Below are 27,816 nucleotides of genomic sequence, written 5' to 3' on the forward strand. Positions count from 1 at the left end.
TGCCTCTTGACATTCAATGCAAAGTGACAAAGCTTTACATATGGCGTATAACTAACGACTTAGATGGCTTATGATACCCGAAGTTTCATCACCGAATCAATAAAATCCCTCCACCGGACCTTGTCCTGGGCCAACAAAATCCAAGTCTCCTTCAACTCCTATCTCCCGTAGATCCCGCCTGACATTATCCTCCCATCAACGTCTAGGTCTCCCCAGAGGTCTCTCCCCCTCAGGCTTCCCAACCACCTCTTGTCCAATCCATGCGCGCTACATGTCCCGCCAATCTCATTCTTCTCGACTTAATCACCCTGAAGATGTGACTGATTTAGGCAATATTAAGTCATGCCGCGTGTTTGTCATTACTCGCATAAAGTTAAATCTTCAAAGTATAAAATATCAATGCAATCCGTAAAGTCTTTGATGCTTCTACTCTGGTGAACCGATTTAAAAAGAATTAAGACAAAAATACGAAATAGAAATTGCGTGACCTTTCATGCAGAACCAGACAGTTTACAAATAAATTTTGGAAAAAGAAGGCTACGCCTTTTCATAAGCATAAATATTTTGAGTTATTCTCTCTCTGTAGAACTAAAAGTGCTTGAGAGCTCACTTGATTAAGGACTTTCGTGCCTAAGTTACACATTTATATACACTTCAAGCACAAAATGTAATTAAAATATATCAGTTGAACGGGAGAATTACAATTGGGAACAGTCACAAAATCTCTAAGTGGAGATCAGGCCTAGTTCACGCCACTCACACACTGCAATGTGCAAGATCTTCTACGAAAAGTCGATTGGTACTCGGCATACAGTTCGCTCTATCGAGTACCATCTCCCTAAGGTACATCTTAATGTTATCCTCCCACCTACGCTGAGGTCTCCTTAAAAATGTTAAAATGTCAATTGCCTACTGGAATATTATTTTACTATCAATGACGCCGTAATCAAACAGGAGTCAATGTAATATTAATTGAAATTATGTTAAAAAAGTTTAATTCTCTTACAAGAGTTCACAAATGCAGATGTAACCTATAAATGCGATAAACAATATTAAAAATAATAATAATAATTATAAATAGTAATTCCTAACCTCAAAATTTGTTCAATTGTAAGAGACCTCGATGCTGACCGATGATCAATTGAATCAAAAATTAAATGGAGAAACCAGAGGGCAGAATCACAAACTGCTTGATAATTCTTCTTTAAGATAAGAACTTGTGGTATTCTGAAACGTTTTTACCAGCACAAAATTATCTACTCTACGACGCACTTCTTCTACAAGCGATCCAAAGCTCGATTCTTTCCACACTGACGAAAGTCGATTGTTGGCGGCAATAATGAAACACAACAATGCCGAGTAAACAGATGACGTAACAATTATTGTTTATTCCATAAACAAATGAGTGCATTACATTTCATTCAAGTTATTATATTGCACACAGAGATTATTAAAAAAAAAAAAATTCTCTACAACTCGCTAGAAAGATTAAACAGACCCCATGTATCAAGAAATTTTAGAATTGTTTTTCGTGACAGAGCCACCTTTTGTTAACCATGCGAAGCTGAAGAATTCAGTCCGTACCTCAAAGAAAACACTACACTGTTACAAAGATCAAATGGTTAATCCTGTTTAAGAAAATGATCCCTGTTTGCCCTGAGAAATACCTAACGAAAAGTTATTGATTGTTAAATCAGGTGGTACATATACTTACCACCGGGTTTTTAAGGATTTAAGTTTCATGAAGAAATGTTTTAGAAATACAAATCCTACATTGTTGAATGGAATTATTTTATTATAAATGACGCCGTAATCAAACAGGAGTCAATGTAATATTACTTAAAATTGTGTTAGAGAGAATACAAGCCTAATTCTCTTACAAGAGTTCACAATTGTAAATGAAAACATGTACGTGTGATAATCAACCATAATTATAAATAGTAATTCCTAACCTCAAAATTTGTTCAATTGTAAGAGACCTCGATGTCAACCGGCAATGATCGATTGAATCAAATATAAAATGGAGAAACCAGAGGGCAGAATCACAAACTGCTTGATAATTCTTCTATAAGATAAGTACTTTGGTTATTCTGAAAGGTTTTTACCAGCACAAAAGTATCTCGTCTTACCTCCAGGACGTTCTTTGTGTGGTGGCTAGGAACAGTTTCAACTTTCTTACCATTAGCATGTGTTATGTTCTTATGAACATCATTCTGACTTCCTGTTTCAAAGAAATTATGTTCGAATGATTCAGATCAATGTACTATACCTCTTCTGACATTACAGTACTAGTCCACAGAAACTTATTTCAAGTGCACTGATTAACCAAGAACATTATCAAACCTCTGAATCTATGAGAGTCCTTAAAGAGCCTCTACATATAGCACATAATCTGCATAAGCCAATCTTTATATAAGAATAATCGATGCCTTAAAGCTTGAAATATTGAATGAAAAATATGGGAAACCTAATATTCCTTAGGAGCTTTGACAGTAAGGACCAGAATAAGTGTACAAGCCCATACAAACAAACTGGTTTATTGTACAATACAAACTTCTATAACCACTTACAATTTATGGCTACTGATCGTTTCCTTCTGTAGACTGAATGTGCTGATAGACTCCCATTAATGTTCTCCCGAAATTCACACAAAACAGATCTATCATGTATTTTACAACTTTAAATACATGCCCCCCTCTTTGGAGGACTAGCAATGATGACCAACATCTTAATTGTCAGCCAACCAACAGGAAGTACCTTACCAGGCATAAGACAAACTGAAATGGGGTTCTTCAGCACAAATTTTGGTGTTGGGATTTCTGCTTCAAGTGCAGGTCCCACTTCACCTCACACACGGTGTCTTCCGACAAAGGAAGGAACTGAGTAAAAGTCATGCAAAATTTCTAAACAATTCCTTCACCAAACATGACAACAGTTTGGTCAGGATGTGAGAATGCTGAGCCCAGGACATCATGTAAGCACTGCCTGGTGCGTGGCTTCTACAGCCTGTTCTGAAACAAATGTGACTCTTTGGGGCAAAATAAATACTCATTCCCACACAAAAAACAAACGTCTGACATCTAACAGGAATGTCTTCCCCCCAAAATTCCTAATTGTTCATCAAAATGAAACTATAAACTATGTGGATAGCCTTTACCATACAAAGTCATTACTACGAAATCAGATAGTCTGATTATTGTATCACACTCTCTTTCACACATCCAAGATACAACGCTGCGTTGTAAGTCGATACATCACAGTCTTTTCTAGTAATCTCTCGTTGGCTTACGGGTTTTTACACCGCGCCAGAGGCCATTTAATATCTTCTTGGCTTACGGGTTTTCAAACCACGCCAGGGGCCATGCACACTCACTCAGAATCATTCTCTTGGGTTTCTGTAAGGAAATATCAAACCAAATAGAATAATTTCAGATTTAGGTTAAAGTCACAATGTTAATACATCTCCAAAACTCTAATTATGGCTATAATTCGGCTTACATTGACAGCTCCTGGTCAACATTCTCACTTATGTGAACACGCTTTTCCTTTGTCATAAACAACTTCCCACATTAAGACACTTTCTTTAAATGGCATTGTTTTAACTGTGGGGCTAAGTGACAAATAAAATTAGTATATACAGAGTGATCAAAAAGTCAAGCAACCTGTTCCTGATACATGGTTCACAAATAAAAAATATATATATATTGAAATCAGAAAACAAAAACAGTTATATATTGTCAGAAATATCCACTCTGCTCAGCGATTCATTCTTTAAATCATGTTGAAAAACGGTTCATCAGACAATATTCTCGGTTTGTTTGGCACAGGAGAATCAGAAAATGTATCATTCTGGAAAGTTAAGTTCAAGCGAGATGCCGTATGGTGTCTGATGATAAACGCTCGTTACACTTGCGAAAAATATATCTTTTCACTTACACTGTTAGAAGACAACAGACTGTTGTAATGACCTTACATGATGTGACCTCGGCGGACATAAAATTACACATGAACTACTCTCTACTACATCTCTCTCTCAGTATCTGCTCAAACCCAAAGTATAAACACATCAGGTAAAAGTTTGTCACCGAAGAAACGTTCAATCTTAAGAGTCTCCTTTCTTCCACACAGTTTTGTTCCGGAAGGCTGACGCAAGAAATATGAATGGCCCACAAGAGGCTGGTTCCGTTCCACCTCGGATTATGGAATGGTGCTTACAGCTGTTGCCGCTTCTTCATCTCTGGTGAGTGCTTGGCTCATCCAAGTTGACTGCCGCTGATGCCGTTACCTCTCCATCTAGTCTGGTTAAACACTAATTCCCATTACACTTATACACTCCTACATAACAGTTCCGTAACTGGTACAGTACACATTAAAACGATGGCCAATCAGTGATGGAAAGTTTTATCCACAACTTGACAGTTTAAGGCTCTCAATATCATTTGTAAATCCTGAACACTGACACCTTTAAACTGAAATTCACTAAAATCCGTGAAGTTTTCACCAAATGAATTACTGATAATGAATTTCTCTTTTGAAGTTGACTGATGGCTGATACTGACTGCAGGTGAAGTTTTTGTGATAATTTTTCCCTCACTAGATGGCAAAGTACTCATAGTGATAACAGTTGTGCAGTGAGTTCGTCAAGGCAAACACATTAATTTCTAGTCAATATTCTGCCAGTGTACTAGTAGACTATGTGGGATTTGAGGTTTTCATGGCGGTGAGTCTCAAGATTGCTGTCTTCTGGGTCGTTGTGCTGTGTTGTCCGGTAGATGTCCACCAACATTTCAGAGGTCCACGCTGCTTCCATCATCACGGCGATCAATAAGCACTAGACTTATAGGAACAGGACATTAAAAGGAATAGCCTAATCCCAACCAGTGGGGGACTGGTGTCAGAATCAGGCAAGAGTGGGAACCAATAGGCCTTGGGTATGTTGTAGCGTGAGCGAGAGAGGTCCGAGAGACAGCCCTTTTGAGGGCCTCAGGGAGTCCATCCGGTGTGACACACACAAGTATGATGATCAAGATGTGGGGGGAGCACTGGGTGGGGCCAGGTTTGGCTGGAAAAGGGCAGAGTGGTGGTGGGCGGGATAGGCAATGCTATCTGGGATGCTTCCAGAGCCTTATGAGGGAGTGAATGTTTGAGGGGCTTCCATGAATGACTCAGGCGAAGTTCATCCTCCCTGTGGACGCTGTTGGGATGTAATTCAATTTTGATGGCCTCCCTGGTTATTCGATCCATGTGTCCAGATCTTGTCGACAGGATAGAGGTGTCCTGGAGTTGGATGCGGTGGCATGGATTGTCTGTTCCTGTGTCAGTTGAAGGTCTTTTGAACACATGTCAAAATGATATGCGAGTAGGTTCGATAGCTCTCGCTACTAAAGTCCTAGATTTAGAAGCAGGTTTCTTAGCTTCCACAAGATTATGATCTGTTGTTTTCTGGACTATGGCATATAAAAGCCCATACACTGCTCAAAGTATGAAGCAAGCAGTATGACAGATGAAAAACGAAGGCTGGCCACCTCATATGATATATACCAGGTTGCACTCTAAAAGTACAAAAAAGCGTCTGGACGATCCTGCCAAGTACGAACCTGGAAAAGCATTTCTAATCCCTCCAAAGTCGGAAGTGGAAGCATAAGGCAGTCGGACTAACCATCAATCAAGTCAGATGGGCAGCCTACAATGTTACTGAAGCTGAAGGGATGAACTATCCATTTATTTAGGAAAGTCAATGGCTGGTTGGTATTGGTGGTTGAAGAGTTAATAAAACCCCAAAGTCAACACTGAAGACGTGCCACCTGTGAGTAAAACAGAGTGTGAAGTGCCTGGAAACAATCCATCTGCAGAAATCTTTTTTCGAACTGCGCCCACACCAGCAACCTCCATCACCCATGTTCATGTGGTGGATTGTATTTGGACAACAATAAGAAGAATGCTGTCAAATTGATTGAGTGATAGTGATGGATCAATTTCACTTATGTGAGATTGTCGAAAAGTATTAGCGTCAAAAGTAACCTGAGCTTAGATTTAAGGTTCTCCCAGCGATGAGTCCAACGATGGCTGTCTTCTGGGTCGCAGCACCGTGTAGCCTGGTAGACGTTTACTAATGTTTCAGAGATCCTTCCTGCCTCCATCACCACGGCGACGAGTTACATGGTGCTAAACTCAGAAGACAGCCATCTTATAACCTAAAATTACCCCACGTTTCCCCAGCCCTTGATACAGGCCATAGTGCAGTCAAAAAGGGCTTCAACTGTAACTATTTTTTCAGAATGCCTGTACCTGAATCTGTTGCCACAGTAGTCCGTACTCTCAAGACACTTCCTCAGCAACTCTTTGCAAGATTCTTTATTTCTCTGAAACAGAAAATATCCAGAAATGTTGGCTGGTGCCCCGTACCAGACTGGTGACCGCTGCGCTCCCAGACCTCGACGACCGCAAATTCCACGGCTACACGACTTCTTCTTAGAAACAAGGCTCATAAACAGCGCTGCTGGGAGGCTGAAACAACAACAAAATCTGCGGGACACGAGGCTTATGCCTCACCGCTGGATTCGCTTATGTTAGTGTGATCTACGAAAAGTTAATGTCTGTCTGTGGTAACTACAAAATAAGGAACCAGTGGGATTAACAATATCAACGAAGTAGAAATCAGTTATATGGTTTAGGTGAGTTGGAACTCTCATACTTGGTACAACTCATGGTACCTATCGGCCAACTTCAGAGGCACGTCTGTGAATATCCAAATCTAATTTTGGTACCACTGAAAAAAGTTGTGAGCACATGGAAACCATGAAGGAAAGAAAATTTGCACTCAATGGAGAATGTGTAGCGCCCAATCCATTTGTGTACAAGATTGGAAAGTGCACACAACTACATGCTAATGCAATAACAGTGAATGCATGGAAGTCGCTTAAAGTGGCGGCCACTATGTTACATGGGCTACATTACAAGTTGGATAATTCAAAATGGTGCAGACTAGAATACAGTCACAAAACATATTCCTGTAGACCACTCTTTCGCACAAATAAATGACGTGAAAAACGGGAAACCTATTTGAATTCTGTTTTCTGTAAAGGCGATTATTTCCGCAGGCAGACTTCCAGGGAGGGACAGAGCGTCCATAAGGGTTACCGAGAACACGTAATTGCTAAATCATATTTTTAAACAAGTCCAACTGAGTTGTAATTTGGCTTTCTACCTATGTTACTGGTATAAACATTTATTATTGCAAATTCAACAATATAAGTAGTTAAAGTTAAGATAAGCTAGATGCTATTAATTAGAAAGAATGTTCAAGAAATGGATATTTGTAACATTGGGAAACGTGATACGTAGATATTTGTGGCTTGGCATAACTTTTGCGTTGTTTCTGGCAATATTTAACTAGACTGGCTACCAGAGAAGAGAACTGGACTATGAAAGGTCTTAAAGCATATCGAGAATAACCATGAAACTTGTATTTGCTAATCCCCCAGACCCCGTTATGGGTGTCGACCTTGGATTATTATTTCTACGCTGCAACGACGGGACCTTCTACCAGAGACCACTGTTCACCTGGGCTAGGATCCCAAATTAACCCAGAAACCCATCGTCACCGAAGGCTACATCCAAGCCGGGCAACTCCTCGGAAGAAAGGTTGCAGCAGAAATTGGGGCCCAACGCGGGGCCACAAAAAATCTAGCAACTTCCAAGGCGGCGACTGAACCCAGCAGCACTCACAAGGAGTTAAAGTGAGCGCGGACAGCGAGGTCTACCGAAATAAGGATGCCAGACTGGGTCAATATTGGCAACGCTGACGGTGAGGCGCACAGACCACGTGAACTTGCCGAGCTAACTCATCCTCAGTGCCCCAAACCACGTTTTGAACGACATTGTTTTACCAAATTTTTTTTCGATTGTCATAAGCTGAACGTAGTGCAATTCTTGCAGGAGCCAGTTCGGTGACTGGTCCGTATTCTAAGCAGTGGTTCACCGCAATGTACGAGGACTTTACGGGCTATGACAACTTTAAGAGAGCTTTTACGGAGTTGCCCGTAGTCAGTTGTATCAAGACCGTTTTTGGCAAAAACTCGAAGGAGAGTACGTCATCTCATTTCTTGAAATATTCCGTGCTAGCGGACAATCTATCACAGAGATTGTCAGAATTGGATTTGGCCGATGCAATAGCAGGGCACTTTTGTAAGCAGGGGTGCGAACAGTTCAAGACGCATTGGCCTTCCTAAAAAGTCTGGAGACAATGGAGCAGGGAAAGGTCAAACCCGGGCTTCTCGCCGCAGGCGCCTAACCAGAACCAGTCGCCGAACTACCGCCAAAACAACAACAAATTCCATTACGTAAGGAACGTGCGTTACCAAGGGAACCGACATCGCGAAAGGAACGGGACCGTATATGTCAGACGGAGACGCTGGCCGAATCAACTCACGAGCGCCCACCTTCGACCGGTAGGAACCCAGGCCCGACACCGAGTCCGAGGCTAGGAGAGGAAAACTTGGGAGTGTCTGACGTGAATCACGCAAGTGAAAAATTCAATGTGGAATTTGTATATTACATTAATGAGGCAAAATCTTAAGGGTTGTCCTCACGTGAAGATACAGATAGGAAATAGGTTAATAGTTGTTCTGATTGACAGCGGAGCTGAAGTTAGCGTCACGTCTGAAGACCTGCTTAACTTTGACGGAGAGTGGCTTAAAGTTCCTATTTATTCCCGTAGCAAATTGTGTGTTGTCATCCGCATGGCAATCAAAATCAAAACTAATCAGAAAACAAGCTTGGATTGAATTCGGATTAGGGCGGGACATATTTGAGCTGAACTTCATGACAGCGCCACAGTTGACGGGAGCAAATTTTTAGGTTGAGTACCAGGTGATTATGGATTTTGCTAACAGAAGTTTTTCAACGCAGAAAGGAGATATTGTAACCAGACACAATTTCTTTTTCAATGCGATGGCAGGGGGAGGACGAGAAAACTTAGCAGATTTTCCTCAGTCGCTGCAAACGTTAGATCAAGACCGATCTCGACTAGGCTTGAATGTTGTAGGCACTGACCTGCGAGATCCTGATATTCCTGAGAGCCGAGGCATACAAAGGCGACGTTGTGGTGGAGTTTTTGATAAATCGTACGATGCGCATGGGAGGTAAACCCTTTGATGCTTGGAGTTCGTCGTGAAGACGTAAATGTTAGTGGGGCGTGGTTCCCCGACACTGTAAATATTAGTAGAGTTTACGAGAATCCTGAGAAACGATCAGATGCTGTAGTCCAGCATTATAATTGTTATAAGACTTCGAAGGATGGCTCGGCGCTTCAGGAATACGACCACGATTCGGATACAGAGCAGGGCGATGCTAGATCTGTTTCAGTCCAAGAACTGCGTGCAAAGGTGAGAGCGTCTGCGATTTCAAGCAGGTGCCTGACGCGAAACCCGATATGACAATGAACGAAGAAAGTTTAAGCACAATCGTGAACGACGTTAAGAACTTAATAGACGCAGACAAATTGTTTGCGGGGAGCGAGATGTTTCTAATAATTCTGTCGCGTTTTGAGCGCATGGAGAAGGAATTGGCCAGTCTTCGTGAGAAATGCAAAGGCGTTGACGACCTGAAGGCCAAAATTATGGACTTGGAGGAGAAGCACCGAAGGGAAAGTGCGATTACCTTCAAAACCATAAGTGGCCTGATAGATGTCGTGTCGAGCATCAAGGCTGACAACGCGATTTTAAAGCAGCAGATCGAGACCCTTCGTGGCTGCCATGATCACGGACTAGAAGACGTGAAGGTAAGACATTTGCTTCCAATCTGTCGAGATTCTTTGGACTACGCTGTAACGAGTAAACACAAGTAGCGGACTCTGCGTTCCACCCTGAGAGTTCTGCAACTTTGTCAGTGATTCGCCGGTGTTTAATTCGCGTGTCGTGTTATACTTTTCAGAATAGTGGCAAGCCTGACGGCCTGACCGCCCACAAAGACCAAGGCGAGGAGGACTGGGACGCCGACCTAGATCAACAAGACGAGGCAGTGAATGTGTCCCTTGGAGATGAACCTCCGGTTCGTTCCCCAGGTATGTAACGAAAAGCGTGTCATTTCGTGTTCCTGTTGAGAAACAATGTATTAGGCAGCTGTGGCGTTTCACGGAGTAGCCGCTGTACGAAAAATAAATTTCGGAAAATGGCATGAAATAATCGGAGCATTGTCTCGTCTGAGCTTTGCGTTCGAATGTTTCTCATAAAACTGTGAACGGAGGCAATAAGAAAGAGTCGCGTCTTACTTAAAGGCTTTAGAGAATCATTTAATCGTGTGTGCAGATTGACTGTTGGGTCAGGCCTGTAATTATGATTCCTTGTTACAGGCGAAAATTCAGAGACCGATCTTCCGAGACTCGAGAGCTTTAAGCCCCTGCAACTGCTAGGGAGTGGAGGTGAGTGCGATATCCTGTAGAATATAGTAACAGGAAACATGACTGTGTGCTTTTTCAGGTTTTGGAAAAGTGTACCTCGTCCGCAAGAGCGGCGGGGTGGACGACGGCACACCTTGAAGGCGATGGACATAAAAGAAATTATGTCTGTGAAAGATGGCTGCGGTCAGTATCGCACTGAACGTGGTCTGCTTCAGAAGGGTCTGGAGGCTCCATTTCTCGTCGGGGTCTATTACGAATTCCAGACAAAAACGAAATTGTGCCTCGTCCAAGGTGAGTACATAAAAAACTATTGTTGACTCTGCGTTATTTGAAATGTGAAGTAAACAATAGAGCGACGCGAAGTGTAGAGTAGGAGAGAAATGTTAGCAGAACGTGTCACAGAAGTTTAATTATTTTAAATACGCACATACCACAGCATAGAAAGTCTTTAGGCGAGCTACGGGACTAATTAAAGCTGTAATCACAATCGTAGTATAATTTCCTTGGGGCATTACCATATTTCTGTGTTTCGAAGTATCAGGAGGTATGTCTCCATCACGGAATCTTACAGTATGAAGTCGTGAATTACCAATCATGGGCCTCTCTTACTTCTAACCTCCTTCTTTAATAAATTAGAGGTTATGTAGAATGGATTAAGCCCTTACATGCAGACAAGGAACTCCCTACGGGTTCAAGAACTCGCTCGCTGCGTTCGTTCGCGCTTTGAATTTATAGCCCTCGGCTCAGGGACCAAGTGAGACAGATTAAGAGGTAGTGAAGTGAAGTTATCAGAGGCTGTTGGCTCAGAGTTAAACGAAAACAATGAAGATAATTCGACGGAAGAATGGAGCATACTAAAGAAGGAAATAGTTAGGGATAGGGAAGAAATTATAGGTAGAAAGAAAGGAGGAAAAACACGATGGGTAACTGAAGAAATACTAAAATGTATACAAAACTGCACGAGATGAATAAGGAAAAAAGCAGTACAGGTTGCTTAGAAATGAAATCAAAAAAGGAAAATGGCTGAGAGAGGAGTGCGAAGAAGTTTAAAAAGAAATGTTTTGGGGTAAAATTTATGTAGCATACAGGAAAATCAAACAGAATTTGGGAGAAATGGAAATTAAGTCTGTTAACGTCAGAAGTGCGGATGGAAAACCACTGTTAAGCACAGAAGAAAAAGAGCAGATGGATGGAAAAATACATTGAAGGCATGTATCAGGGGGGAAACATTGTCCATCAGTGAGATTGAGGAAGTGAAGGAGGTTGATATGGAGGAAATAGGGGATCCAGTACTACGATCTGAATTTGACAGAGCTCTGAAAGACTTGGGCTCAAACTAGGCAGTGGGAGTAGATGAGATACATTCAGAATTATTGCAATCTATGGGGGATGAAGGAACTAGGTTATTCAATCTGGTGTCCAAAATCTACGAGTCCGGAGAAATACCATCAGACTTCCACTTCCCAAGAACGCGAGAGAACACAAATGTGAGAACTACCGCATAATTAGCTTGATATCTCATGCATCAAAATTAGTAAGTAGAATAATACACACAAGAATAGAAAGGAAAGTTGAGGATCAGTTTGGTTTTAGATAAAAGCATGGGTACTCGAGAGGCAATTCTGGCCTTACGTTTAATAATAAAAGGACGGATTAAGGAAAATAAAGATACAATTGACATTTGTAGACTTGAAGGTTTTGACAACGTTAAGTTGGAATAAGATGCTTGAAATCTTGAGGAAGACAGAAATCTTCATACTCACCGTTGTAAAAACCTCAAATCTTACAAGAAGATGTAGAGAAATTATAATTATCGATTGGTATGAATAGATTACTCAGTGAGCAATTCGGCGATGTTGAAAAGTTAGTGGACTGACAAAGTACGAAAGAGCTAGTCTTAGGCAGGATAGGCGAAGGAAAAAATCTTACGAGAAGAAGAGATTCGATGGTGGGACACATTCTGAGGCACCCAGGATTGGTTAATTTGGTAATGGAATGGAAGAATTATAGGGAGAGACAAAGATTGGAAAATGTGATGCAGAATTTTGAGGATGTGGGTTGCAAATAATATGTGGAAATGAAGAGATTGGCGCAAGATAGACGAAAATGAAGGACCACATCAAACCAGTCGAAAGACTGATAACAAACAAACAAAGAACAAACGGAGCGTCCCTCGCCGTTGCCTCTCCACTTGTCTCTTCTCAGTTTCACGTATACGGGCTTCAAAATGCTAAGGTAAAAATTGCAGGCGAAATACTGTGGTGTGCAAATGCTTGAGAATCCAGTTCTTGCTGTAGTGTTTAATTGTGTCAGCGTTACCTTCGCTGTCGCAGGTTACACTCCTTAGCCAACCTCGAGACTCAATCTCGCCCCTTTGTTCAACGCCACTTCGTGAAAGTGTCTCAGAAAAGCGAAGAACTGTTGGAACTGCCCGCAGAGGAGCTGCAAGCGATAATCGAGACCGAGGAACTGAACGTGAAGAACGAGAAAGTTGTGTGGGAGTACATTCTCCGGTGGATTAACCAAGACCCGGACAACAGGAAAGGCCACATCGCGGACCTTTTGAAGGGCGTCAGACTGGGACTCCTTGACGAAAAGTATTTCGTTGAGAAGGTCAATATGCCCCTGAAACAGTGGATGTTTATGGAAAGTGAAGCCCAAATTTTCAGTTCCATCTTCACACGTGTTCGCAACTAATTAACGCAAATCGTGAGTATTTGTCTTCGTCACGTGTAAGCCCGTCCGTCTGTCCGCAGTTGAAGCTGGAGAACGTCTTCACGGATTTTCATTAAATTTAATACAATTCCAATTCTGGTTAAAATTTTACACTAACAGCGTGAAAAGTACACAATGATTTGGATACCTTATTTTGTGCAAAATTTGCTGCGTGAGAAATCTCCAGACTACATTAATTACCATGGTTGAAATAAATACCTGTGGAATGCCGCTGGTAACACGCTCCCATATGTGCGAAAGAAATATTTGATTTGTTCTTTCATGCAGATAAGTGTTTGGAGGTGATAATCGTCTTTTATTCATCGTCGATAAGCGGCCATTAGTTTGACAGTCTCTGGAGTGCAGACAGCCAGGACTACAAACCAATCACACCGGGTTCCAGGAAGTCGACGAATTCAGCTCATTCAACAAAAACCAGGCTAGTCGGTGAAAAGACACGCGTTCTGTCTTCACTTTACGATTTCTTGTCAGGTCTTCTCGCCTTTGCCTTCTGGTAACTGACTCAACCATCTGATAGTTAAAACGTAGGAAAATTATTTTTATTGGAAAGACTTATATGTTGATTTGTAACGATACAGGTTTTCTTTCAACAGAAGAAACAGCACGGCCGTGCAGAAACCAAAATTACATCTGCATCCTCCAGAGCCACTACACGCTAAGACACCAGGTGTTGTGCTGAGAAGCAACAAGGTTATGAGTAGAAATAGACGACAATTCAGATTCTGAGTTACCGTATGACAGTGAAACCTCGATAATTACAGACATTATCATCAAAGACAAATATAATTCCAAGGTAAATATCCCGCGCAGGGTGCTCTAGTGTCCTTGAGTGACGCATAAATCATCAATCAAGATACGCAATTGCAGATCTTGATAACAGGGATTAAAATATTTACACTTTCACATTACAGCACAAATGGCTGAAGTGGATAAAGAAGAGGCTGGCTCTGCTGGTGATAATCGTCGCCGCAGCCAATCAGGGGAAAGTAAACGAGTTAGGATGCCTCAGGCATCCCGGTTCTACATTTGGCTGTGCAAACACTGCTGCTGCAAATGGCTGTTCAGCAGTAACAGCACACAGCGTAGTGGTCTGCATATCCTACGGGACAGCCCTACTGTCACACACTGTGGGATTGTATGTGCACTGCACACATTCCCACAACATAACAGGCAACGGAACGCAACTGGAGCCTGTGGGATATCTTCTGTTGCCATGGCTGCAGCGGCCATTGGCTTTATGCAGGATTGGACCACGACTCCCCGGTCAAGAGGAGCCGAAGAGTTCGCCGGTACAATCGAGTCTTGAGCCATACACGACTCAACAGAGCGATGATTAAGCTACGCTGTCACCAGCATCAGCATCACCCAAGCTAGTGCACAACATCGATGTACTGGACTCCATCATAAGTGACATCACCAACGACAGGTGTTTCAAGAAAAGCGAATTGTAATCGCAAGGCATTTCAATCTCACATAGTTCAGAAGTTAAGATAAATAAATTATTTAAGAGCAAAAGTTAAATGGACATTTATAAAATATTACCGCAGGACACCCAAAACAGCGAAATTTAAATTCCCGCGCCGAAGGGCCCCCCCCGCAATTTTCCGCTCGTCGTCTCTCGAAATCAGTGTAAATTAACGACTGTTCCGTGACGTTTCACGACAAAACTGCACACCAGTGAGGAGACTGAGATTCTCCTCCACGGAGTCAGCTCAGACATCATGACCCAGATACTGGATTATGTTTATTTGCGGGAGGTGGACATCCGCTCTGACAACGCGCGTCAACTGATCGTAGCGACTGACTACTTGTGTATTCCGGAAGTTACTAAACTCTGCTACGACTTCCTCAAGAACGCGATGGACGCCGACAACTGTATCGGCATCTTGCAGTTCCCAAGGTAATTGATGTTCATTTGTCATTGGCTTTACTCAAGAGACAAGCCGACTGCCGGGTCGGAGATTAAAGCCTCTGACTGAGGACTGGGCAAATTTTAATGCGTTGTAGGTCAGGACTGTTGGCTGGTTGTTATTAATGTGCCTGTAATCTAAATGTTCTCATTTAACTACATACGTCTTGATCGTCATTATGTCCAGCAGATAACTAATTTCACTACGTAGAACGTGAATCACAGGGTCACAAAAATCTCTCTCTTCCTCTCGAATTCCTTCCCTTCCTTCTTTCTTACTCTGTGACATTTCTTGTTTCTTAAATAATCCTCCCAATATCAAAATCATCATTCAGCCTCACATCTTTCTGCATAGTGCAAAACCTCTGTTAACCGAACCTCGATTATCCGATTCCCTCATTAACCGATCGATTTCCACCTGCGAGAGTGTGTAAGGCGACGTCCACGCGGTACATTTCATTGAACTAACCTCACACCCAGATTTTCCTGATTATTATGAACACTTCAGGACATTTAGAAAATTGGTTATTATCGGGTAAAATCTGTAGAAGCTGAACCACTACTCCATCTCGTTCAGAACAACATTATAGAGATGGGCCCGCCTTTCGGTAGACTGTGCAACATATGTTGCTGGCATAGGTGCCCACATTGTCAGAACGTGGTTACACACATAGTAATCACACGACAATGTCAAACTTAACTTTTAGTGCACATGAATTTACCTGCTAATTTGTGACTTTTGTTATTTTAATTGGAGGCTTGCTCTCACATTGCTCCAGTACTGATGCCTAATGGATCGTACTAGAGAGGAAATTCTCAGCATTTCCGAAGTTTGGGATGTGATGAGTTATATTTCGACTCCTTCAGTCTACCAGATGTCAATCGATAAGTGAAGACCTTATTATTATCAAAGACAAATATAATTCCAAGGTAAATATCCCGCGAAGGGTGCTCTAGTGTCCTTGAGTGACGCATAGATCAATCAAGATACGCAATTGCAGATCTTGATAACGGGGATTAAATTATTTACGCTTCCACATTACAGCACCCAAGGCTGAAGTGGATAGAGAACAGGTTGGCTCTGGTGTTGATGCTCGTCGCCGCAGGCAATCAGGCGGCGGCCCTTAAGACCAAGGGCCCAGGAACCGATGGCTTCTGTTGGGTAGTGACCTTCCTGGTCATCACCTTAGTTCTCTTGGTAAGTGACACGTAGTTAGTAAAGGGTTGTCCACAGTTCAGAATTAATAAACGTAAAAGGCACGTAAAATCAAATCGTGACACCGTAACACTAACGGCAGACTCGACTGAAAGCAACCAACTAAGGTTCTTAGTTGATATAGGCGCAGAAATGTCCATCGTCAATGGTTCGACTCTGAAACCTGGGTTTGACTACAAACCCGCGGAAGGAATAAAGTAACAGGGATTTCAAATACTATTATGAAAACGGACGCAGCATTCGATTCCCGTATGATGGAATATTAGGACGTGACTTCTGGGAAAACAAGGGAGTCAAAATATTTAATAGTAAACTACTCAAGAAATTGAAAATGTATGACTATGTATACGTAGTAGAGAAGAATTTAGATAGAGACCAATTTGCTCAACATGGATTACATACGAATAGACTCGGGAAAGAATCCATATTCTGATTCTGCTTGGTTAAAGATTGTAATTTCGTTGTAAACAGACTATTGTATCTATCGTGCAAAAAATAATGCTTGTGGTACACCCACTGCACTTTGCAGTCAAATGGTTAGCATTCCTCCTTCATATTCAGAATTAATGCAAATTTCTGGGGGATACATATGTATATATCCTTTGTCATATGAAACCAATACTGGAAGACGTAGTTTTGAGTGTAAAATTTGAGGTTTTTACAGCAATGTAAATACATTCTGCAGCAACCCTGTAATGAAATTCCTGTCATAAACTTTTTGCTCTTCCACTTTATCTAGTCACTGATTGGGACAATTACCTTGGATCCAAATATTGGAAAATATTTCTCATCTAAAAAGGATTTCATTAAGAAAGTTGTTGTATACCTATAAGCTAATGACGGAAATCATGATAATCACATATATCACATATATGTTTAATTATAAGGTAGAATCAGTAGGTTATTAGATAAAGTGTAATAGTTATATTGTAGACAGCCAGACTTTCCATTTCCAGCTGTTGTAAGCAGGGGCGACAGAAAGCCATTATGGTGTCTGCTCCAGATAAGTTTATTGAAAAGGGTTCCAATTAGTCACAGATAGAGGAGGCCTGCCGAGGTCAAGACGCCTGAACTTTGACAGGGCAAAGGGTCGCGGTCCCCGGGGGTTATCGCGTCCTCTAATTGGATCCAGAACCACGCTTTGGGACGACACGTTACAGTTTGTTGCACCAGCTGGCATGTAAAAAAACTGTCACTGACGTCACAAGAGCGATATCGAGATTTCTTTATAACCCGTGCATTTCGAAAACACATTGGACATTTCATTTTACTCGTCAGGAGGAAACTCTGCTGATCTACGCATTTATACATAGCCAACATTCCTTGTATTCATCTGAATTATTAAATAAATCATCAATCGTCGAACGTCTTCTCGTCAGACTAGGCAGTCACCTTTTAAGCTGTGTATTAAACCTACCGTCGCCTACTATCATTCCTAGCCGCTCGGGAATATTGAATCCTGCGGGACTGGCCAATCCCCCGGGATACAACACAGTGAAGGACTGTTTCAAAATAAGTGAAGAAACCTTTGATGACCTGGATTCTGCTCAGAGTAAGACATCTCAGTTTCTTTTCAATGCATGTGGTACAAGTATTAGTAAGAATTCTTTATTTACCAGTGAACATTAAGCATCTGTGACAACATAATTCAGAATTATGTTGTCACAGAAATAAGAATTTTTTACGTAGGATTTGAAGTTTCCGCTGTGGTGATTCTGAAGATGGCTGTCTTTTACTATAAGGAAAGATTAAATCACCAGTAATTTAGTAGTAATAATGTTATCTATTACAGGGAAAGTGATTGATGCTCATTTTGATTGAAGATGCAAAATCTGAGATGAATCTTCTTCTTTATCAATTTGTGTCACTTCAAAGTGATGCAGAAGAAAAATATGAACATCTTTTGGTAAGTTACAGATAAAATATAAATATTATAGTCTTATGTTTTTTAGTTGGTGGTTGCCATCTACAAAATTACTCACTGTCATGGTCCAGAAGACCAGAATGCTTGTTTACAATTGCTATTCCAGGAATTAAAGTTGCTGGTCACAATTAGACAGTTGTTGAACGATGACAACAAGTCAGAAGTTATTCTCGTTGTCCGTAAATTAGACGAATTAATATCTCTACCAGACACAAAATACAACCAAAAAATAATGTATCATGTTATTAAATGTATAAAATAAGTAAGCAATTGGAGGTTTCAGAATTCGTTCTACCTGCAGACATGAGTACAACCGTTCAGTGGCCTAAGGACTCCAACAACTGTTACATTTCTCAACTCAACACTGACTGCGCCCACTGCCAGAAGGTCGCTGCTACAGTCGCAGACGGCTGGCACCAGAAAAGAGCAGCCGGAGGACCAAGACGTGTGGCAGATCTTGCGAGAGACGCAAAGTGGACATCGCCGACCGAAGCCCGGTCTACTAGAGGCACTGGGCACAATGGGACTCCCTAGCGGTTAGGGACGGCGTGCTTGAACGACACTGGGAGTCCGCGGATGGTAGAACGAAGACGACCCAATTGGTCCTGCCACGAAGCAAGATAATGGAGGTTCTGGCCGAGATTCATGGAGGGTCTTCCGGAGGACACTTGGGAGTTAACTAAACCCTAGACAAGGTCAGGCGGCGGTAATACAGATCTTGGATTCTGCTTGGATATAGAGTCTCTACTCACATTCGTCAAAAGTAAACGAGTTAGGATGCCTCAGGCATCCAGGTTCTACATTTGGCTGTGCAAACACTGCCGCTGCAAATGGCTGTTCAGTTGCTGTTCAGCAGTAACAGCACACAGCGTAGTGGTCTGCATATCCTACGGGACAGCCCTACTTTCACACACTGTGGGATTGTATGTGCACTGCACACATTCGAACAACACAACAAGCAAAGGAACGCAACTGGAGCCTGTGGGATATCTTCTGTTGCCATGGCTGCAGCGGCCATTGGCTTTATGCAGGATTGGACCACGACCCCCCGGTCAAGAGGAGCCGACGAGTTCGCCGGTACAATCGAGTCTTGAGCCATACACGACTCAACAGAGCGATGATTAAGCTACGCTGTCACCAGCATCAGCATCACCCAAGCTAGGACACAACATCGATGTACTGGACTCCATCATATGTGACATCACCAGCGACAGGTGTTTCAAGAAAAGCGAATTGTAATCGCAAGGCATTTCAATCTCACATAGTTCAGAAGTTATGACAAATAAATTATTTGACAGCAAAAGTTAAATGGACATTTATAAAATATTACCGCAGGACACCCAAAACAGCGGTATTTAAATTCCCGCGCCGAAGGGCCCCCCCCCGCAATTTTCTGCTCGCCGTCTCTCGAAATCAGTGTAAATTAACGACTGTTCCGTGACGTTTCACGACAAAACTGCACACCAGTGAGGAGACTGAGATTCTCCTCCACGGAGTCAGCTCAGACATCATGACCCAGATACTGGATTATGTTTATTTTCGCGAGGTGGACATCCGCTTCGACAACGCGCGTCAACTGATCGTAGCGACTGAGTACTTGTGTATTCCGGAAGTTACTAAACTCTGCTACGACTTCCTCAAGAACACGATGGACGCCGACAACTGAATCGGCATCTTGCGTTTCGCAAGGTAATTGATGTGCATTTGTCATTTGCTGTTTCGCCAGCTTTACTCAAGAGAGAATGCGAGTCAGAGAAAGGAAAATCTCTGTAACAAGGACAAAGGATTTTTTATCGTAGATGAAGGTCCATATAGCGTCAATCAAGCTATGGCAAATTTAAGTGTTAACCATACAGTTAGTAAAAATAGATTTACAGGCAATGATAATACAAACCGACTGGTTATCTTACGAAGTGATAATGTAAATCCTCAAAAGATCCAAATGAGTACTGATGTAAGTGAAGTTGATAGTACTATAGCTAATATTTCGAGTCAGGTTATATTAAATACATTTTTGAAAGTCTTCCATCAAAATATTAGAGTATCGAGAAATAAAATTAACAAATTTTGTCACTTACTACAGGATGTACCACATATTACGTGCTTGTCTGAACATCATCTTAGAGATTCAGAACTTCAACTGGTACATTCAAATGATTACTCATTAGGTGCTAAATATTGTAGGAAATCTTTTCAAAAAGGAGGTGTAAGCATATTTGTATATAGAAATTTAAAATTTAAGACCATAAATTTAGAAGAATTTACTGTAGACAAGGACATTGAAGCGTGTGCAATTTTGTATACTAACTATTTATAGATATCCTATGGGTAATTTTACAAATTTCCTGGAAAGACTAGATATGATTCTACAGAAATTATATCATGAGAGACACAATATAATTATATGTGGTGATATAAATGTAAATTATTTAAACGATGATAACTGAAAGAAGAAACTTGACTCTGTCCTACAATCATAAAATCTTACTAGTATTGTAACATTCCCCACTAGAGTTGACATCTCCTCATGCACTGTAATTGATAATTTTTTCATTGATACAACCAGTATTGGAAAATTTGAGATACACCCCTCTATAAATGGACTATCACATCATGATGCCAAACTACTAATACTTCATAAGGCACAGGAACAGGGAAAAATTATATAAAACGGATGATAAATAAAGATACCATAACAGAATTTCAATTAAAACTAAGTCAGGAAACGTGGGAATAAGTTTTTGATGAAAATGATACTAATAATAGTTTTTAACAAATTTTTAAATATTTTCTTAAAAATTTACTATTCAGCTTCCTTTTAACACAGATAAAACGTAAACAGAAAAATAATTCTTGGATTACACCAGGAATACTGATGTCCTGTAAACATAAACGAGAACTCTGTAATAAATTAAGAACTTATTACAGAAATTACTCTAAAATACTGACTACATTCATAAAAAAGGCAAAAAGAATGGAGTATGATAAATGCATTCTAAATTCTGATAATAAAATTAAAACTACTTGGGGTATTATAAATAAAGAAGCAGGTAGAAATACAAATAGAGTTGAAATAAAAACACTAAAAATTGATGGTAAGAAGCTCAATAATCAACCAACTATAGCTGAAAAATTTAATAATTATTTTATTAACATTGTAGAGAAAATAAAAAAAACAAGATATTAATAATCCCATAACCGCAAATGATATTAATGATGATGAAAATTATATTCATTTCATGAACCAAGCTTTTTCTAATCCATACCCAAATTCCAAATGCTGTACGAACAAAGAAATAAAAAAATAAAAAGCTCCTTAAACTAAAAAATTCGCATGGATATGATGAGATACCACCTATGATTTTAAAAATAACCTCGTCATTTATAAGTTCACCTATAAATTATATATGCAATAAAATGTTAAGGAGAGGAGTATTTCCGGATATATTAAAATATGCATTAATAAAACCATTACATAAGAATGGCGATATATATAATGTGTCTAATTATAGACCTATATCACTTTTAACATCTGTTTCAAAAAATTTGAAACATTAATGTACTCAAGAATTTTGAATCATCTCAATAAATACAATATTTTAAGTACTGAACAATATGGATTTAGGAGAGGATTAAAAACAGATAATGCAATCTATAAATTGACTACAGAGATTTTAAATGCCATGAATAACAAACAAATAGTGGGAGGCATCTTCTGTGATTTGGAAAAAGCCTACTTCTAAGTTCTAAACTGTGCCTAAGAAAATAAACTACCATGGGAAGATCCAAGCAGTTTGAGATTTTTGACTCTTGCTAGATAATTTGATTCTTTAAATCTTTCAGTCAGCAAAAATTGTGACGTACATCCCGAGCAGAACAACTTGCGTGTAACAGATGCCACATGCCTAACGCTGGGTACATAGCAACTTCGGTAATACCGTGCGTAATGTCCCGCTGTCACATTAGTATTTTAGAAGGACCCTCTCGGTACTTTCCGTAGAATTGCTAACAACTTACTTCAAACCTTGACTGCATGATTAAGTGCCAAATGTCTCTCCCAGTAAGTGCAGTATTTTTAAGTAAATTAAGGCACAGACCAAAATTTGTATTTCAAGATCCTTGTACTTTCTGCACAGCTAAAGAGTTTTTTAAACGTTTGTGCTTCATCCTACAGGGCATAAACTGGGATGACGTCTCGAGAAGGAAGTTGGTGATGCCGCATGCCCTGGATTCAGAGTGGGAGGACCTCGTTGACTTCGAAGTTCTTTTAGAGAATGAGGTCTCCTTCCTGCGACCAGGCGATGAGGGTGGCAACATCATTGAGGTGAGGGATTGTGATTTGTCTGTTATGTAGTGCCAAGTGGTGGACGCTGAGGACTGTAACGCTTTTACAGTCTTAAGACGTAGTGACGTTGTGGTTGTCCTCGTGCCTCAGCTGGTATTTGATTAAAACTGACATCTTCGCATCTCCAAAAGTCTTGTCTTACTCTTAACATCCCCTGCCTTTTTGGTTGTGTGAATTGAGGGGGTGGGGGCGGATAGAATCGATGTGCAGAGGATAGGGTCCAATGGCTGATTAATTGAGATCTGAGACTTAAATGCTCAGTTAACCAGAGACAGTCCACCACACGTCTAGAGAAACAATCATATGGAACATTACAACGAATTCCATTGCGCAATATAGCAGAAAGTGAAGTACGTAGTTGGCAGCTGAGCCTGGCGACGAAACCATGGCTTTACAAGCTGACCATGGGAATGTTCACACCGCAGTGTGAAACCGTATGAAACTGTAAAACCGCTAAATAAACAGAAATTGTTAGGAGCGGAACAAACCGATGGTTCATATCAATAACAATAACGTACATTTAAAAGCGTGGCTAGTCCAGTCCCCCACAGGAGGAATCTAATATGACATCTTTGAAAACTATGTGTCATTTTTTATCACATGTATTGGAGGAAATTTGGTCCAAGGATCAAAGAAAAGATGATGAGTTTCAGACTCATGACTCGAAGTCCCGGCAAATCAACAAGGACGGCTTCTGCTGAGTTGGGAACCTCTCATCAGTCACATCGCGAATTCTGCATTCAGATCTTCACTTGTTCCCACACAAAATGACCGTAATGCATAAACTTATGGCGAGAGATAAGGAGCGGAGCCTAGAGTTTGCATTGTGGGCAATGGGCAACACGTGGTTTACAGACGAGGCCTACTTTCATGTCAACAGTGTTGTGAATAAACAAAACGTTTCATTCTCGGCAAGGGAACATCCTCACATACTGCACGAAAGAGAATCTTATGCGGAAAAAGTTAATGAATGGGCCGCAATTTCGAGTCATGGAATCATTGGTGCAGGTATGGAGGTTTCGCATAACATCATGTACCTATCCAATGCTGTCACCACCACCAGAATTAAAATCTATCACATAACATGGATGTGAGGGGTAAGCAGCCAGTCAACACTGCGTATGTGCATCTGTGACCTTCACAAAGAAGATCTAGATGCGGCAGTCAACGCTGCCGTCAGACTGGACAAAATTCTACAGAAGGGAAAGATAAACATATCTGAAGAAGCAGTGGAAGAAATTATATTGGGGTGTGTCCAGCTGCTTAAAATGCTGACCTCAAACCAACATGAGGTCGGAAGAGACATTTCTATTAACTCCTGCATTAGAGTGCAAGAAGTTCCATGCCATCAGCTGCATTTATGGACTCTGAGAAAGAGTACCTGTTCAAAGTTGTGGTGTTTCACTGTAGAAAAGGAACTGTTAGCTATTGTGTGGGGATGCAAATATTTCAGGCAATACCTGTATGGTAGAAGATTCACAATAGTTACTGACCACCGCCCTAAAACATGGATATTCAGCGTAAAAGATCCAAGTTCGAGACTAAAATTAGAGGAACATGACTACGAAGTAATTGACAAGGAAGTTTAAGAGATCGCGGTCAGAACGGCCGGAACTTTGAAGATAGAAGGTCACCAAAGCCATTAGCAAGGTGCAGCTGATCGGGGTACTTGTAACAGGTAAGCGCTGAGGCGATGAATCTGAGTATAGTACTGCTAGATTAATAAATATCCAGAGTGTACTAACGATAAAGTGAACTAGCCTGAATTAGGGTGGTAATGTTTTAATCTCTTCTTCTCCATATTGCGTTATAACCCTGTGTGGGTCTTAGCTTGTTCGATGAATTTTTTCCATTCTGTCCTATCATTCACAATTCTTCTCCATCCCCTTACTCCCATCGTCCTCCACGTCGTCTATCCATCGTTTCCGTGATCTCCCTCTCATCCTTCTTCCCATCGGTCTCCATTCCGGTAATGTTTTAATACAAATGTGAAATTTATGTAGTACTTAGTGTTAGAAATAAATGTGGTAGTCTTAGGGAACAAGCTGTAGCCTCATGGACGAATTATCATATCAGCTGAGTATGTTTAAGCTGACGACAGCATCCTTGGGAACTTGCCTTGCTCCATGCCAAGCCACACTACCACATTAGTAGGACTAAACCCAAACAAATCTACCCAAAATAGATATTGTTGGCCCCTTAACACTAACACTAGATGGAAATAAGTATTTGTTAACATTCCAAGACGAATTGTCAAAATTCACACTAGCCGTTCCAATCCGACAACGAGATGCCGAAATTGTAGCCAAGGCCTTTGTAGAAGAAGTTGTGTTAAAGTTCGGAATACCACAAATAATTCTAACAGACCAAGGGCCAAACTTTTTGAGTGAACTCTTCACAAACATTAGTATGATTCTAAAAAATCAAAAATATAAAGACAACTGCATATCACCCGCAATCAAATCGAGCACTAGAGAGAACTCACAGAGTAATAGTAGAGTACCTTCGTCGTTTCATCCTCGAAGATCAAACTAATTGGGACAAGTGGATCTCTTACGTCATTTTTGTATTTAATATGAACCCTCATACGTCCACTGGATATGCCCCTCACAAACTCACGTTCGGTAGAAAGCCAAATATACCGGGAATATTTCAGAAAGAACCTCCGGATACCCAGTACACATACGATAATTATATTAAGGAATTGCAGCCTCGTTCACAATCAAGCTACGAAATAGCAAGAAAAGACAAACTGTCCACGCTCATAGCTAAAGATGAAAAACCTCATACAATCTGCTAAATCGACTGAAGAATTTGAACGATGCTGCACGGACTACAGACCGCAAAGCAAAACCTGAGACTAAAGCATGTGGCTTTCATGAATGCGCAAATGGTACACAAGTAATGCATTTCACATTATTTTCAGGTATATGACGGCATGAATTACATTTAAATTACAGAACGGAGAACAGGACATTTACATATAAGATAACGAGCTGTAATTTATCTAAACCATCCACTGTGACATCCAAGCTTTCATCGTTAATATTATTTTTATTTTGTAACCGTTGCCATACTCCGGTATTAATTTTCTGTTGAGAGGTTTGTGGCTGTATGATATCCGTCGCCATGGACATATTCCTAAATCTGTAATACTGTCTGCATGCATGAGAGAGAATCATTTGCTGTCTCTCTCTGGGACCAATGTTATACTTAAGAGAGACAGACTCCACTTCCACATGGACATTCCACTTTTCTCTTCATTATACGTACTACGTCTTAAGTTCCGCTGAAGTATAATCAGTGCAAGCATGTTCTACCATACACTTCACATGTCAGTTATACTTGTTACAATTTAACTCAGCCATGTGTTTTAAAATATGTAATGTGTGTAATGCCTTACAAAACTTTAATCTTAAAATCTTGCCTGATGGCCTCTGCGACTTGGGGGAGGGGGACTTCAGCTAAAGGCCTCCATGTTTGGATGTGACGCTTTTGAATTGTACCCTGGCCTTTGCCTTAAAATTGAGGAAAGGCTCAGAAACCCTCAGTCAGGGTAGCCTGTGAAAGACTCCATGCCTCTCGATACCTCTGGGTCCTTCCACAAGTCAAGAAGAAATCGTGCCAGCAACAACTATTAACACGCTAATATTAAATTCGCTTATTTATCCTGTTTACCAAGCTCACACGCTCACTAACACACGTCAGTCGCCAACCAGCAGGCGATAGTAGCACGGGATTAATATAATACTCAGACGAAGAAAAATTACGTTGTCCACATCGGCTGTTGTCGCCGTAGGTCGGTTATTTCTGATTAAATCAATTTTTGTTCGCCATTTTAGTAATACTTTCATCAAAATTACAGAACATACTGTATTTATGATACGTTCAACGTAATAGCACTCTTGTACATATTTAATAACATCAACCTCAGTATAGACAGACTATTCGGTGGGAGTAGGGGGGATAAAGACTATAACAAAAAATCACCAACCCTTGAAAAATCAAACTATTTGTGAAACACTACTTTCTTGTTGCTGCATGAATGTTATTCCTTCAACCTCTCAGTTGGTACTCTGGGGTCAAGTGTTTGAATCATGACGGCTTGCAGCAGCAACAGAAATTTGTCAGAAAAACTCAAATATTCCTATACTTGAGTAACAAATGGGAAAATGTTTCATTACAAAAATTATGAAAATGCTCGTTACTTTCCTGCTTCAAATCTGATCAATAACAGCCAATCAATGAAAGCCTGCAGTCCCATGTCTCATATTTACAGCACGTAAAAGAACCTTACGAGCATGAACAAGTTCTTTTTGTTTTGTGAGCAAGCCCCGTGGTGACAGTATTACCCATGCAATACTGAAGTTCACAATCCAGTCACAGACAACGTAACCACGGCTCACCGCAGGAACAAAAGAAACCTCAACTTAGGCCAGTGGACATTAAGCGAAGAAATTTACATAAAACTTAATCATTCAGTGTGGTATTACATGAAGTATGGTTTCAAAAATTGCCATCTTTTTATGCAGAGTGCTTTATAACAGTGGTATTCAACCTTTTTCTGTTCGCGTAAGACCAGATATAATTTCTCTTCAACTCTGTACCCTCAAAGTTGTTTGTGTATAATTCAAATTACATATTGTATGTAAACTACATGTAAAATAAATTAAATTAATTTTCATTACTGATTATTCAGTGTTAATCATAAAATAATATATATATTTTCTTTAAATTTCATGTACCCCTAGGGGTACGCGTACCTCAGGTTGAATACCATTGCTTTATAACACACAATCGTCGCATGAATTGTATGATTTTAATAGACAGACTGATGAATTAATGTTTATGCCACTCATGAGGCACTAAATGCTTTTCAAAGTGGAAACTGTTCTGTTTGTATGCATGATTTTATATACTTTTGACAAATACAAATTTCTAAATTTACGCCTTGAGAACAGCCCTTTCACGTTGCACAGAACACATCTCAGCATCCGATAAATGTGGCCTGAATATCTGCTTTGTTGGTGCAGGCACATTTCAATAACCGCAAACCTAAGCACTTCTAGTCGATGACGTAATTTGAAAATTAAAAGACGATTTTAACTACTTTCATGATAAAACTTTAAAGGCAGCAGATCTAAAATTGCTCAGCGCAGAAAGCGACAGTTTTCAAACTCACCAATTCTGAGAACATCCTACAATATATCATTTCCAGCATTTTACTTTGTCATCAATATTCAAATCAAAAATTTTGAAAAAAATAACTACAGTGAAATGTCTTCAG

General features: G+C 40.6%; 1 protein-coding gene across 4 annotated transcripts in view; it reads right to left on the reverse strand.

Annotated features, from left to right (window-relative positions):
- LOC110840135 (kelch-like protein 10) overlaps positions 1–27,816 on the reverse strand; it is a 47,015-nt gene that overhangs the window by 9,633 nt on the left and 9,566 nt on the right. Inside the window, exon 1 of one of the 4 annotated variants that reach the window (XM_087352941.1) lies at positions 1,093–27,234. The exons of the other annotated variants lie outside the window; for them this stretch is intronic. The gene's annotated coding sequence lies outside the window, so the exon portion shown is untranslated. Of the gene's footprint in view, positions 1–1,092; positions 27,235–27,816 lie in introns of those variants that run through there. 4 annotated transcript variants of the gene reach the window in all.

Source organism: Zootermopsis nevadensis, unplaced genomic scaffold, assembly GCF_977971745.1.
Source record: "Zootermopsis nevadensis isolate Lab colony 2312 unplaced genomic scaffold, Znev_1.0 Znev_ptg000021l, whole genome shotgun sequence".
NCBI classification, from domain to species: Eukaryota; Metazoa; Arthropoda; class Insecta; order Blattodea; family Termopsidae; genus Zootermopsis; species Zootermopsis nevadensis.